The sequence below is a fragment of the Cupressus sempervirens genome, chromosome 10 (genome assembly GCF_028749045.1).
Source record: "Cupressus sempervirens isolate cs-2001-9-10 chromosome 10, ASM2874904v1, whole genome shotgun sequence".
NCBI classification, from domain to species: domain Eukaryota; kingdom Viridiplantae; phylum Streptophyta; class Pinopsida; order Cupressales; family Cupressaceae; genus Cupressus; species Cupressus sempervirens.
This window is the reverse complement of record NC_143127.1, coordinates 750,285,682-750,299,300: the sequence shown is the minus strand read 5'-3', so window position 1 is coordinate 750,299,300 and position 13,619 is coordinate 750,285,682. Positions and strand designations below refer to the sequence as shown.

At 32.2% G+C, this 13,619-nt stretch overlaps 1 pseudogene; it reads left to right on the top strand.

Annotated features, from left to right (window-relative positions):
- The first annotated feature begins 376 nt into the window (after window positions 1-376).
- Window positions 377-12,109, top strand: LOC149536058 (DNA (cytosine-5)-methyltransferase DRM2 pseudogene; annotated as a pseudogene).
- Window positions 12,110-13,619: the final 1,510 nt, after the last annotated feature.

Here is a 13,619-nt window from a genome sequence, read left to right as displayed (position 1 = left end):
TGCTGAAATCTATGAGTTTGATTAGTGTTGTTCTAGTGCTTTCCAATTTCTTGTTTAAGAATTGATGTGTGGTTTATAGTCATATGAGACCTTTTTCTTTTACTAAGCTTAGGATAGGTTATCTATATTTCATGTTGGGAAGTAGCTTGCAATGGAGGCCGAGGCCCTAAAGAGGCTATCGAGTAACCTATTGTAGGTTATTTTAATAAGTGATAATATTTCATTAAATGGGTTTAAAATGAATTAATAAAATATATGTACCATAGAAAGTCACTATGGGGTCTAAAGTATTAAAAGACTAGTAGGGTAACCTTAGAGTTGACTTGTTAGTATGCCTTGTCTGTACAAAAGGATAGGTATGTTGCATAGAGATACTATGGGGTCTGGAGTCTATAGCAGCTGCCATGGTAACCTTAGAGTTGGCTCATGCAATGACAATTGCCCACTTGCATAGTAGATTTTCTACATGTCTATGTTGCCTCTGGGTTTAGATTCCTTTTGTGTCTTGGTACCTTTGAGTTAGATTTCTTTTAGGATTTCCTTGACATAGATGTTCGATTTGATTGTTGAGTTTTTTATCCTATTTGGGACTTGAGACTATCTCCTTAGCATGGTGGGAGTGGACCATTTAGGTTCTACGAGGTTGAGCGGTAGTGCTTTTTCTTATACCATTGAGATCCGTTAGTTTAATTTAGTGGCTAGAGTTTCATGTTCTATATTTTCTTTCATTCTATTCTTATGTACTATGATGGATGGTTAAACCTATTGTATTGTATTTGATTTCACCGATCTTATGAGATGTTGTTGTAATCTATTTTTATGATGTGTATCCTTTCAGCCCTTCATACCCTATGACCTATACAGTGGATGATTGTGCATTATTATTATTGCCAAGTGGCATTTGAGATGATTGTATATTATTTAAATGGATTCATACTTGTAGATTATAATTTGATGTGGATTTATTATATATTGAATTTAGTGTTAATTAAACTCAAATGTGATTCATCATCATGGGACCCTTAAGATTTGTAACATGTTTATGTGTTACTGATGTATGAGTGTATGTTATTGCTTTTGCTATTCTATAACTATTGTTGTACGTTATATTTTTTAAAAAAAAGTTTGATAAACTTAGTAAAACTTTAGGTTAACTTCTTTTCAGTTCCTTGGTGGGGCGCTACAAGGCCTAACTACTAAAGATTAGAAAAAGAAGAAAGAACACAATTAGGAAATGTTGGAGATTGCCTCTGCTCTAAGTTATGTTAGGTTCAATGACATCAAGGGTTGTGACACTATAAATAATATGTGGGATACTCTTCGCACCATTTATGAAGGTGATACAAATGTTTTGAGAGCCAAATCTAAAAGTCTTAGAGGTAAGTTTGATGATATGAGAATGCAATAAGGTGAGAATATTGCTCAATGTTGCTCTACGATAAAATATGTTGTTAATGCTATAAAATGAGAAAATGGTAACATAGATGATGATACAATGCTAAGTAAAGTATTGAGAACATTGCTACCCATTTATGCTATTAGTGTTTCTACCATACAAGAACTGAGATGTATACCAAATTCCAATCTGACTCTTGAAGGTCTAGTAGGTAGACTCACTGCTTTTGAGTTATCAAATTTTGACAACTTCAAATCTAACAATGTGGAATCTACTTTTAAAGATAAGTTGTCATTAAAGGAATGTATATGAGAATATATAGGAAATGTAATAGATAGTAATGTCATAGAACTCACAAATGCTTCTTTATTAATTCCATCAAGTGTTTGAAACATATGACACCAAAATGCAGGACAATAATTACCACAATGCCATCATTACAGTGATATCTTTGGGATGAAAGTACATGACATATATAAGTGTCAAAGGGGTGCAAGCTCTAGTTATTTTGATATCCCTTGAAGGAAAATTAATTCCTCGTTCCTTTTACCTAGAATTCCAGTAGACAAATTATATCATTGAGTACAAAGCCCTAATCATGTGGGTACATATCATGATTCCTATAGAGATTCAAAGCCTTCATATACATAGAAACTATAAGTTGATAGAAAATCCAATAACAACTTAAGGGGAACCAATCTAGGTTGTCTTAGTATATAGAATTACCATTGATCTTAATCAATTCTATTACTACACCATAGATAGTATTTCAAAGAGAGAAAATTGGTATGTAGATGCAATGGCTAGTGTAGCCTCTTTGGTCTGACCCAAAATCATCACCAATGCATATCAATTTGTGCTACAAGTGTGGAAATCTCATGTAGTATTAGAATTACCAAGCCTTGGTGATCCCATTTGTGTACATGTAGACTCAAAATAATGGTTTGTTGGCATCTATGGGTATCTGAAGAGAAAAAAATTACCTGATAGAGTTGATGAAAATGCTTATATTAGGATAAGAAAACTCTTTGGTTGCTATCTTGTCTTGTCAAATGTCTTGAATCTGAGATCCTATAATGGTCTCCTCCAATGATACTTAACCAAGGGTGAGATATCACTCATTTTTTGAGAGGCTCATTCAGGCCCCACTAGAGGACATATAGGTGGTAAGACCCTAGTTCAAAAGGTAATTCATGTGAAATACTATTAGAAAATGATGGAGGATGACTCCTTTTCATTTATCAAGAGTACTCACAATGCCAAAAACATAGAAATTTGATTTAAGCTCTTGGACAGGCTCACTAAGCTCAAAACTCTTTGTGGCCCTTCTAGACATGGGGTTTAGTTATAATTGGAAAAATATCTCTACCACTATTTAAAGGCCATATTTTTATCATCACAACCTCATAGTATTTTAGTAAGTGGGTGGAAGGGGGCCCATTAAGGTCTACCATCACTAAAATTATCTATCAATTCGTACTAGACAATATCAATTCTAACCTTGTACAATTTACATTGTTTTATGAGCCCTTGCCTTAGTATGTGGTATCTTGGCTCTTATCAAAGCCCATATGTGGTATGTGGTAACCATATTTTTGCTTTCCATATTCTAACCAATAAGGAGAATATTATAATCAATAACTAAAGGCTGATTAATTATTGAATGAAAGGATGCAAATATAACAAGGAAAAGGTGCATCTAGAAATAATCATGAAGGGATACAATCTTCATTATTAAAAAATGTTATACTAACTGATCTTATTGTTAGAAGACTTGTAATAGAAAGGTGTGATTAGCAAAGGAAATGAAGGGACACGTGACATGTCCCATACAATGGCACTCCTCACTCAAGGATGTAGATATAAGGAAGCTTTTCCATTGATCATTCAAAAATACAATACAAATTAGAAAAAACACACAAAAAATTAACACAAATGTCTTATATTCATTTAAAGAGGTTCTTCTAAATCTATTTCTTCTTTCAATCATTTTATCTTTATTATTCCTACCTAAAAGAAATGAATATTTCTAAGTTTTGAATCTACATGAACAATGCACAACTTTTATTCAACAAAGGTGTGAAGAATACTCGTGATAGATAGTCATTGTTAGTATGCTCCAGAATACTACCAGCTAGCTTGTTCTTGTATGTTTTGATTGTCTCCAAGTAACGAGCACACTCTTCCACAGTACAATCTCCAAACAACAATTTTAATTAAAGACAAAAAATCTCCCATTTAAAAGAAAAAAATTGCACAGGTTATTTACAATAGGAATAAGGGGAAATATATCCTCAAAAGGTGTGATTAAAAAAAGCACACATAATGAAATCGGTAACTTAGATAAATTGCAGTGAGAAATTTCCTCAAGTGGAATGTGTAGAAAATCAAACATTAAAATCAATAGAATATTTATATTTTCTTCAAGAATATCAGTAATAAGCTTATTTACATGTATTTCAACTTTAACTATCTCTGATTCACACATAACATCTTGGTGCTGATATCTAACCAACACATTATTGAAAATAAGTCCAAATAAATGTTTTTTTACTGGATTATAGTAGCATAGAGAATGCAAAGGTGTCCTTATAAGGAATTCACTTTGTTTTAGCATATGCAAAAAGAAGGCCTCTAGCTTGATCGATTTATATCTGTCAGTGTACTTATAGCCTGTACACAAATTTGGAGCTCTACAATAGGCTATGAATATCCATGAAAGCAAAGACATCTTGTGAGATGTTGTACTTGCAACTACCCTCATATGGGGATGGGTAGATAAGGCATTAGAACTATTTGATAGAATGCCTACCCAAAATGTGGTTCTATGAAATTTTATGATTTTAATCTATGCACAGAATGGGTTTCACGAGAAAGCTTTAAACAATCAAATGCAATAAGAAGGTGTAAAGATAGACTTGGCAACATTTGCTAGAATCTTTCATGCCTAAGCAAATTCAGAGATTTGAAACTGGGTATGGAAATCCATCAAAGCATGAAGAATGAAAAGACATTGTCAAATATTGTAATTATAACTACTCGTGTAGACATATATGTAAAATTTGGAAGCATAGACAAGGCACATGAGCCGTTTGATAGAATTCTAGATGCATTCTTGTTGACTACAATGTTTGCAAATTATGAACAAAATGGATTTATTTAAAATACTTTAGAAACATTCAAGGAAATTTTGATTGTATGGATATATTTACTTGGTTCTTTCAAATTTCAAATGAATTTAGGCTTAGGAGTATTCACAATGAATCTACTTTTCAACCCAATTCTTAAAACATATTGAAGTAGAGTGCAAGCTCTGCCCATGAAATAAATTGACCAAGAAAAGCTTCTAGCCCAGATTATTGGTAAATTGATTAATATATAACATGGAAATATAATCAAATGTTGAAGACATGATACATCAGTAATCTTTTAAGGCTATCAATGTTGCTTGGGCTTCAAACCCTTTTAATATGCCAACAACAAGTAGAGGAAGGGGGTGAGGTCAACTAGATTTGCTATCCCTTTGTCATAAGAAAAGCATAAATGCTCAAAGAAAATTCAAGCTAGGGTAGAGGATACTATAAAAAAAAAATCACAACATTTAATAATATTACCAAATCAACTATTGATCGTCGATCCCAATTCTTCCATGACCCAGTAGCTAAGGTGGTAAAAGTACATGCGCATTAAAATCCAACCCACAATCAACATCTTCCATGAAAGCAAAGGTAGTATCAGAGGAAGTAGTAGATTTTATCATCAAATGAAAGAACATTTGGCAACACCCTTGTGAAAATTGTACAACTTAAACTTTGTCCAAAATAGTATAGAATCTGCATAGCCCTTGCCATACAAGCAATATATAATACATGTATGACCATAATTAAAAGAAAGAAACCAGGTGTCAAATTGAATCAATAATACACCCTTACAAATATTTCCATGAAAAATTTAGACCCCTTAAATCTTCAACATGCTACATTCATTCAAAACTAATTTCTTGCTCCTCGTACATCTCTAGTTACAAAACATAAAGAAATAAAGCTTATCTCCTAAATATTGTTATAATATTTGAAGTGAATAGATATTTGATCTATCATATTCAATGATTTCATAAGTAATTATGAACTAGCCTATTCTTTAGGATTTTTTTTTTTAACAACTTGAACAAAGACATTCAAATACTTAACTATATGTAAATATAACACTAACCTACCAATGCCAAACATCCAAACCACAAACCTATAACAAAAATAGTCAAATATTGGAAGATTAAGTCACAAACTTGTTTTAGGCACTTTAACCATTCATTCTTTTTTTTCTAGAGTCCTTCATGTTTTTAAATTGGGTGGTACAAGGAGGCTCCTGTCAGGTGAATCCAAAAACCATGAGGGCAAAACATCTGACGGTAATCGATTTTGCAAAATTTTGAATTGAAGATATCAATATATCAATATGAACCAAGATATCAATATGATTTTAGTTCGAAGACTTACTTTCCCTTTTACTAATACTTGTGATGTTTCCTCTTAAATTTTTTCCACTGTCATTTATTGGATACATGGTGAGGTCATGGCTATCCCATCTAGTATATCCTCTACAACACAAATATGGGATAATAGATAGTAGACTTCAATCTGATTGCTAGTCATTCTAGTAGAGTGCCAAATATTGTCACTGTAACAAATGTCATTTCTTGATCACACTGAAAACCCCCAAATGTGAAACCCTTGTGAAAACATTGAAAACTCACATGCGTGAAACACAAAGTGAAAGTAAGGAATTTTTTTTAAAATTATGTATAAGCTTCATGTTGGTCAAAATTTTGACCAACACGGGGCTTGTACATAAAAAAAGAAATTTTTTGCTTAACATTCTGACCAACCTAAACTTATTTAGTTAATGGTCGAAATTTTTGGTAGAAAAATGAGGTTAAATGTAGTAGTGTGGAGAATCCATTTCATGTAAATGAGCTATTGAGTCTCATATATATAACACTTTTTGACTCCTTATTAATCAACAAAGGAACCTAAGTGTATGTGTCTTGCATTATAGATGATTGTTCTCAAAATTCTAACTCTTAATTGTGTCTATGAATGTCTAATGCGTATGTGTTTTATCATTGTTACTTTTGTGGACTAGTGATCCATGATTCATAAAGCTCTATTGAGTCTCATATATATAACACTTTTTGACTCCTTATTAATCAACAAAGGAACCTAAGTGTATGTGTCTTGCATTGTAGATGATTGTTCTCAAAAGTATAACTCTTAATTGTGTCTATGAATGTCTAATGTGTATGTGTGTTATCATTGTTACTTTTGTGGACTAGTGATCCATGATTCATAAAGCTCTATTTTAGTTATAAGAGGATATATGTTGAGCATGAGACTCTTCATTTCTTTTATTTCCTCTATTGATTTTTTTCTCCTTTTGCTTACAATAAGGCTTATGATGGAACAGGTGAAGAACTGGCCTTGTAATCATGGATATTGACTCACAAACCTATCATGCATTTGTGTGGCTTTCTATGATTGGTAGTTAAGCAAGATGGATTTATTCTAAACAAATATTTAGACCAACAAGTGAACCCTTGATCCATTGGGAACAACTTCATTGATCTTGGTTTACCACATATAATTTTAAAATCTAAAATATTAAAATGTAATTGAATGACACAACCATTGCACAATTGTCAGACTCTTGTATATGATGACACACTGAATAAGCCACTCCTTTTTCTGTCATCAAGCCTATGTTAGTGAAATGGTTGCTCTGATAGAAATACACTGCTAGATGTTATTTCCATTTTACATTTATCTACCATCAAAATAAATTTTGTGGAAATGATTGTTGAATGTCTTCTAACACATGGCCTAGAAAATTATGCAAGAAGCAAATGATGTCAATTTGCAGTCTCATTTCATTTGAATGAGAAGTTGTTGCTTCTAGCATGTATCTTGCATTGACAACAAGTAGTGGTAGGTCCCTGAGAAACTAGCACATAACTGGTCCCACATCAGTGGCCTTTCCTACTAAGAAATTATGTTGTAGTTGTTGTGTGATGAGTGTTAGTTTTTGAAGGAAGATGATCTAACCATAATAGTGGGAAATCATCTATAGATTACTAGTTTACCATAAATTTTTATGCATAGTTGACATCATATAAGAAGTAAAATGCTCATCCAATTTTTGTGAGATATGAAAAATATGAAATATAAATCATTGCATATCAATAAATTACAAGGGCAAACAAATATAGAAACTCCTATCACTTGTATTCAAGCAGAGTCCTTCAAATTTTTAGACATAATCGTCCCTTAATTATTTTATTGATCAAGAATGCATCTAGATGCAACTATGTGAGAGTTATATATATCGACAGGTTGGTCATACTGTATGATGTAAACTAGTCAAACACTTGCCCAAACACATTCACAATTCCTCTAGATTTGACATTATTTTGAGTCAATAGGTGGAAATTTCTTTTCAATATATAAAAACATATAAATTTAGATGAAACATACATGAAACATTACCATTTGGAAGAACTAACTGAAAGAAGCAGATTCAACTAATAGAATTAGATAACTAGTCTGGTGTAGGTAGGAGATGTTTTCTATTTCCTCTGCCTAGTAGGACAAAGATGCCTCAAATCATTGATGACAAACATGTAGTGTTTAGATGGCTATTTTTAGATGGTAATAGAATGCATTGAAAGAATGTGTACATGTTGCCTTATCTATTGAAAAGAGAATGTGCATGTCTACTTGAGGAGGCCAATTTAGACCATTTACTTCAAAGCATTATTTATACACAACTAATTGTTTTTCCTCTTGTTGATTTCACGCACAATTGAATATTTTCTAACTTTGTAGGCTATAGAACTTTTAACCACAAAAAAATTGATTTTTCAATTTAAGGCTATAAACTAGTTTACATCAATGTTGCTTGCTTATAATGCAAATTTCAGTCAAAGCATGTGCACCAGACTTTCATTCAAAACTTTAAATCACTTGATATGTAGATCTTGATTGTAATTCATTGTATCCTAATTACAATCATTTTGGCTACTGCATAGGTCCATGCAAAAGAAGATGCTTTTTCTTGTTTTGTAGACTTGTTGAGTAATTTTTTAGACCATTTTTCCTAGAAACTAGACAATACTGCTATAGGCATCCATTCTACAATGGTATAAATGATAGAACTTTTGAAGATACATGATGAAATGTTGTTAACTAATTGCAAAACATCTAAAAGTTCTTCTCTTGTATATTTCCTTTTCTAAACTCTTCTTAATAGTTTGAGTCCCTCTATTACTTTAATCACATTTAACCAATTATCTCTTGTCATGTCATAGAATTAAAAAATATTATATTTTATAACATAGAATGCCTCAAAAAGCACCATCCCAAGGGTAGGATAATGAAAGTTATTCTACTAAGAGAAAGTATTCTTCTCTCTTCTATATTTATCCATGCAATACATTCTATCTATATGACCATTGGTCTCAAGGTGATGAGTAGATCTATATTTCAAATTGATCCCTAATGCTATTTGTAGATAATCCAAAACATTGACATAATTATTGTGTTTTATCAAGTATTAAAAAAATTAGGTACATTATTATATCTAAATATCTCAGAGAAACCTTTTGCTGAAATACAAAAATCATCAATCATTTTCTAAAATAAATTTGGTAACTTTTGTAAAATTGTTTAAAAGTCCATAGTTTTGAGACTTGAACAAAATTTTGATTAACATAGGGTAGGCTTTGTGTAAAATGCTAGTAAAAAAAAAACATAATTTTGATTCATTCAAAAATAGATAAACTTAGGGTAAAAAAAACTAAAAAGGTACTTTGCATAATGCATTCCATATTAAATCAATTTCAAATAAACAAAAAATTTAATCAATTACATCCACCATACAAAAATGCATACAAGAAGGGATAAAATTAAAATAAGATATTGAAAGTTGATATAAAAGAAAAGTTTGTTATGCATCAAATTGTTTTCTTGTATACAAAATTGGAATTGGAAATCTATGTTGCCAAAATCAACAAGAAAGGCACAAAATTGAGAAGAACCAATCCTCCCAAAATTGGTTCAAAGATGTTGGAACTTGCCATTTTTTACATATGTTAGAAAAGTAGCTGCAACCATCCTATTCATAAAAGAGGTAGCAACAAGATTATCTTCAATAACTTGTTCATCTCTAGTTGTACAAGCTCACTCCTCCTTGAATCGTTCCATCACTACCTAATGACTAGCTTGAGTCAACTCATCTATGATTATCCTCCATAGATATAAGGTTACCATCCCTAATAATCAACTCAAATGTAAAACATTTTTCAAATCAATATCTGTTATCATCTACAAGCTATTCTTGTGCTAATTAGCTCTCAAACTATTTTTAATCCAAACCATACTATTTGAATTTTTACTCAAATGATTGTGGAGTTTTATATTCAGAAATAAAAATAGGAAGATAAAAGAAACAATCAAGCTCTAAAGAGGCAGCAATTTTACTATATAAACCTCAAGATTGGGACAACTAATTGGAAAAGGAAATCACACATTTTTTCAAGCTTCTTTAGATTACTTAAAACAATTACACATCTAAGAAATTCAAATGATGTGTTTTCTATCTTTCAAGTATTCTTGAGTTTTGAATACTTCTGCCACACAAGTTGGGTAGTCATCATAGTCTGCCTAGCATGGTTTTTATGTTCTGCTCTCACTTTCTCTATACTATGCTTCGTAATTTGGTATGTAGCTATCCTGAATCCTATAATACAATCTTCTCATGATCTAATTCACTATGGGATGCCTTTGATTCCTCACATTATCCAATTCAACTTGCTCATGTCCTTAAATAGATGTTGGAAGATTCTCTCAATGCATACGAATTTATAACTGCATTTGGAGGAGCAAACATCTAACAATTGACATCAAATTTCATTTTTCATCAACAGAACCCCCCTTCATTGAAACCTACAGCTTCATTATCATTTGGATGGTTTCAAAATTACCTTGGCCATCATAGCCTACCCTGACAGGATCTAACAATTTCAAATTACCACTTGATATTTACAAATTATCCTTTTAGTAATTTCCTCCATCTTCCATAAACCAAAATTTCAGATATAGACTTAAATGAAGTAATATTTTTTGGAATTGCATAACTTTTTGAAAATAATAGGAATAAGTAGAAGTATTCAAATTTGAGTGCCATCAAAGTACTAAGTTTGGCCCTACAAGACAATTGCATCTACAAGGCCAAAACTATGTCCATCCACACCAAACAACCATTGAAATCATATAATATTTGAGCAACAACAATAATGACAACTACGTGAAAAATCACTATGAAGCCCCTTTCTTTGCTAAAAGTGGATTCCCCATCTTATGTTATCCAAAGCTTCCCTTCTTCATTTTTTGAATGCTCTAGTTCTCTCACATTGCTACATACAATTGGTACCAACTTTCATTCTTTTCTATACACACAACAAATGGAAAAAATGACATGTTACAATGTTATTATCACAATGTAAACCTATACATGCTTAAAACTACTTTTAAATGTTTTTACAATTATCCATGCTATTAATTTTGTTAGTTTTGCTAGAATCCATGTTTATCCTCCACGCTCTAAGCTCATACATGTTCTTCAACACTATTATAGCTATTTTTCATTGTGCTTAATTTAATTATAAGCATATAATAATGTGTCCATCTACAAGGAAAGAAGAAACAAGATGGAGAGGCATGTAGGAGTAAATTTTGCAAAAGAAATAAGGAAGATATTATCGTAAGTAGCTTGGAAATTGAATCCCCTTTAGTCAATAAGAGGTTAATGGGCTTTGGGGTTCCTGGCTATCCTGTAAAAGGCCGTTCCAAGGAATTAAAGGAGTTCATGCAAGGGCCTCCATTTTTCTATTTCAAAAATGTTGCCATTGCACCAAAGGATGTTTGCAAGACTATATCTTGGCATTTTGATGGTATAGAGGTGGATTTTGTTGACTCCAAGTACTTTTTAGCTTCAAAGAGACCAAGAGGCTATGTACACAACCTTCCAATAGAAGGTAGATTTCATCTGTTACCTCTGCCTCCTATGACTATTCATGAAGCATTTCCTCAAACAAAGAAGTATTGGTCTTCCTAGGATCATAGGGAAAAAATGAATTGCATATGTGGCTCACGAGCTAGTGATGTACAATGTTAGGAACTCAGGTTAATAGTTAAAAGATCTCATGGTAAACCATCTTTGAGTGAGAAAGCATACATACTTCACATGTGCAAGAAGAAAAAATTGATATGGGTGGGGCTAGATCAGATGGCCCCTTTGGAGCCTCATGAGATAGAGCTCATACTAGGATTTGAAAAAGATCACACCCGGGGAGTGTCATCTATGACAAAACACCTTTGGTGTTTGGGAAATGCATTCCAAATTGACATAGTAGCATACCATTTCTTTGCACTAAAAGTATATTATCTTATTGGAATCAAAGTCCTCTCTTTGTTCTTTCGTATAGGTGGAGCAGAGGTTGCTCTCCATTGATTAGGGATAAACTTAAAATGTGTTGTATCTATCAAAAAATGTCCAAAAAATAGGCTTACACTTAGTTCCTGGTGGCAAAAAACACAAAAAATAGGCACATTGATTCAGAAGGAAGATGTGCAAGAATTGACCAAAGCTTACCCTAAATGATGTAGCTTGTGTTAGTGTGGTTTAGCTAACATGTCCAAAAAATTGGCTTTCAAAACCAAAAAAATGCATAGCTAAACATTAACAAAATTTATAAACTAAGAAAAATGTTTAAATAAATGGCAATGAACATGGAATACATTGTGAGAATAAGATTTTTTAATCAAATGTCAATCTATAAATCAAAACTTCAACTCGCCTTTCTAATGTTGGGAAGGAGGCTCTTCAATGTTGCTAGGTGTGAATTAATCCTTTCATGCCACCTTCTTTCAACTTCACTATGACTCTTTGATGTTGCAAGAGCCTTTGCCTTTGAAATCTCTTTCAATGTCAACTTTAATGAAGCATTCATGACTTCTCATTTACTACAATGAAGCACCAAAGAACCCAAGCTATCAAACCCTATTGGTGCTGAAGTTGTAAAACCCTTTTGGCACATACTCCTAGCCACAAAATGCAATGTAGGAAATGATTAAGTGCACAAGTTGTCTTCCTATCTTCCCGCAATCACGTAATAATGAAATTAGGGTGGCAAACAAAGCTTTATTTTATTTTGACATAGTGTATAAGCCCATGTTGGTCAAAATTCCAACCAACACAAGCTTGTATTATATATATATATATATATGTTTCCTTGCATATTTAAACCAATTTGACACCATTTTATTAGATGGTCAAAAATTTTGGTCTAAAAATGGGGTCAAATGTACTAGTGAGAAGAAGAAGAAAAAGGTAAAATATGTTTCCAGTGACAATTATACAGATAAGGAATATGTGGAATAGCTTGAAGAACTACTTGCAAGGAGATGTCATAGAGGTAAAGGAAAATTCAAAGGTAAGTTACCTATCATATGTTTTAATTGCAATGAGGTTGTTGCTAGATGCCTAGAGAAGAAGAACAATAGAGGTGGAGACAAATACAGAGGTAAGAGAGATCAAGACAGTAAAGATTATAAAGAAAAAGGCAAGAAGTCTTGTTACATTTTAGAAGAAGAAACCAAAGATGGATTAGATGAATATGATGATGAAGTGGTGTGTGTTGTAATGAAAGATGAGTCTAATGAGGATGAGACAACTGCACTAGTTTCTTGTGTGAACAAGAATGATAGATGGATCATTGGAAGTGGGTGTTCACATAACATGACTAGAGATAAAAGTAAGTTCATTACCTTGAATTATTATGATGGAAATAGTGTAAGGTTTGGTAATGATGCACCATGTCTGATAAAAGGAAAATGTTCTATCAAACTCATAAAAAATATTTCATGTGACAATTCTTATTATATTGAAGGACTTAACTATAATTTGTTGACTGTGTCACAATTGAATAGTTTAGGCTACAATGTGGAATTTAAAAACAATATTGCTAAGATATATGACATTTATGGAAAGCTAATTGGAAAAGGTGATCAAACTTGAGATAATCTAATTCTACCTTGATATGAATGATGCTACTTGTCTAGTTGTTGAATATGATGATGTGTGGCTATGGCACAAGAGGTTATGTCATTTT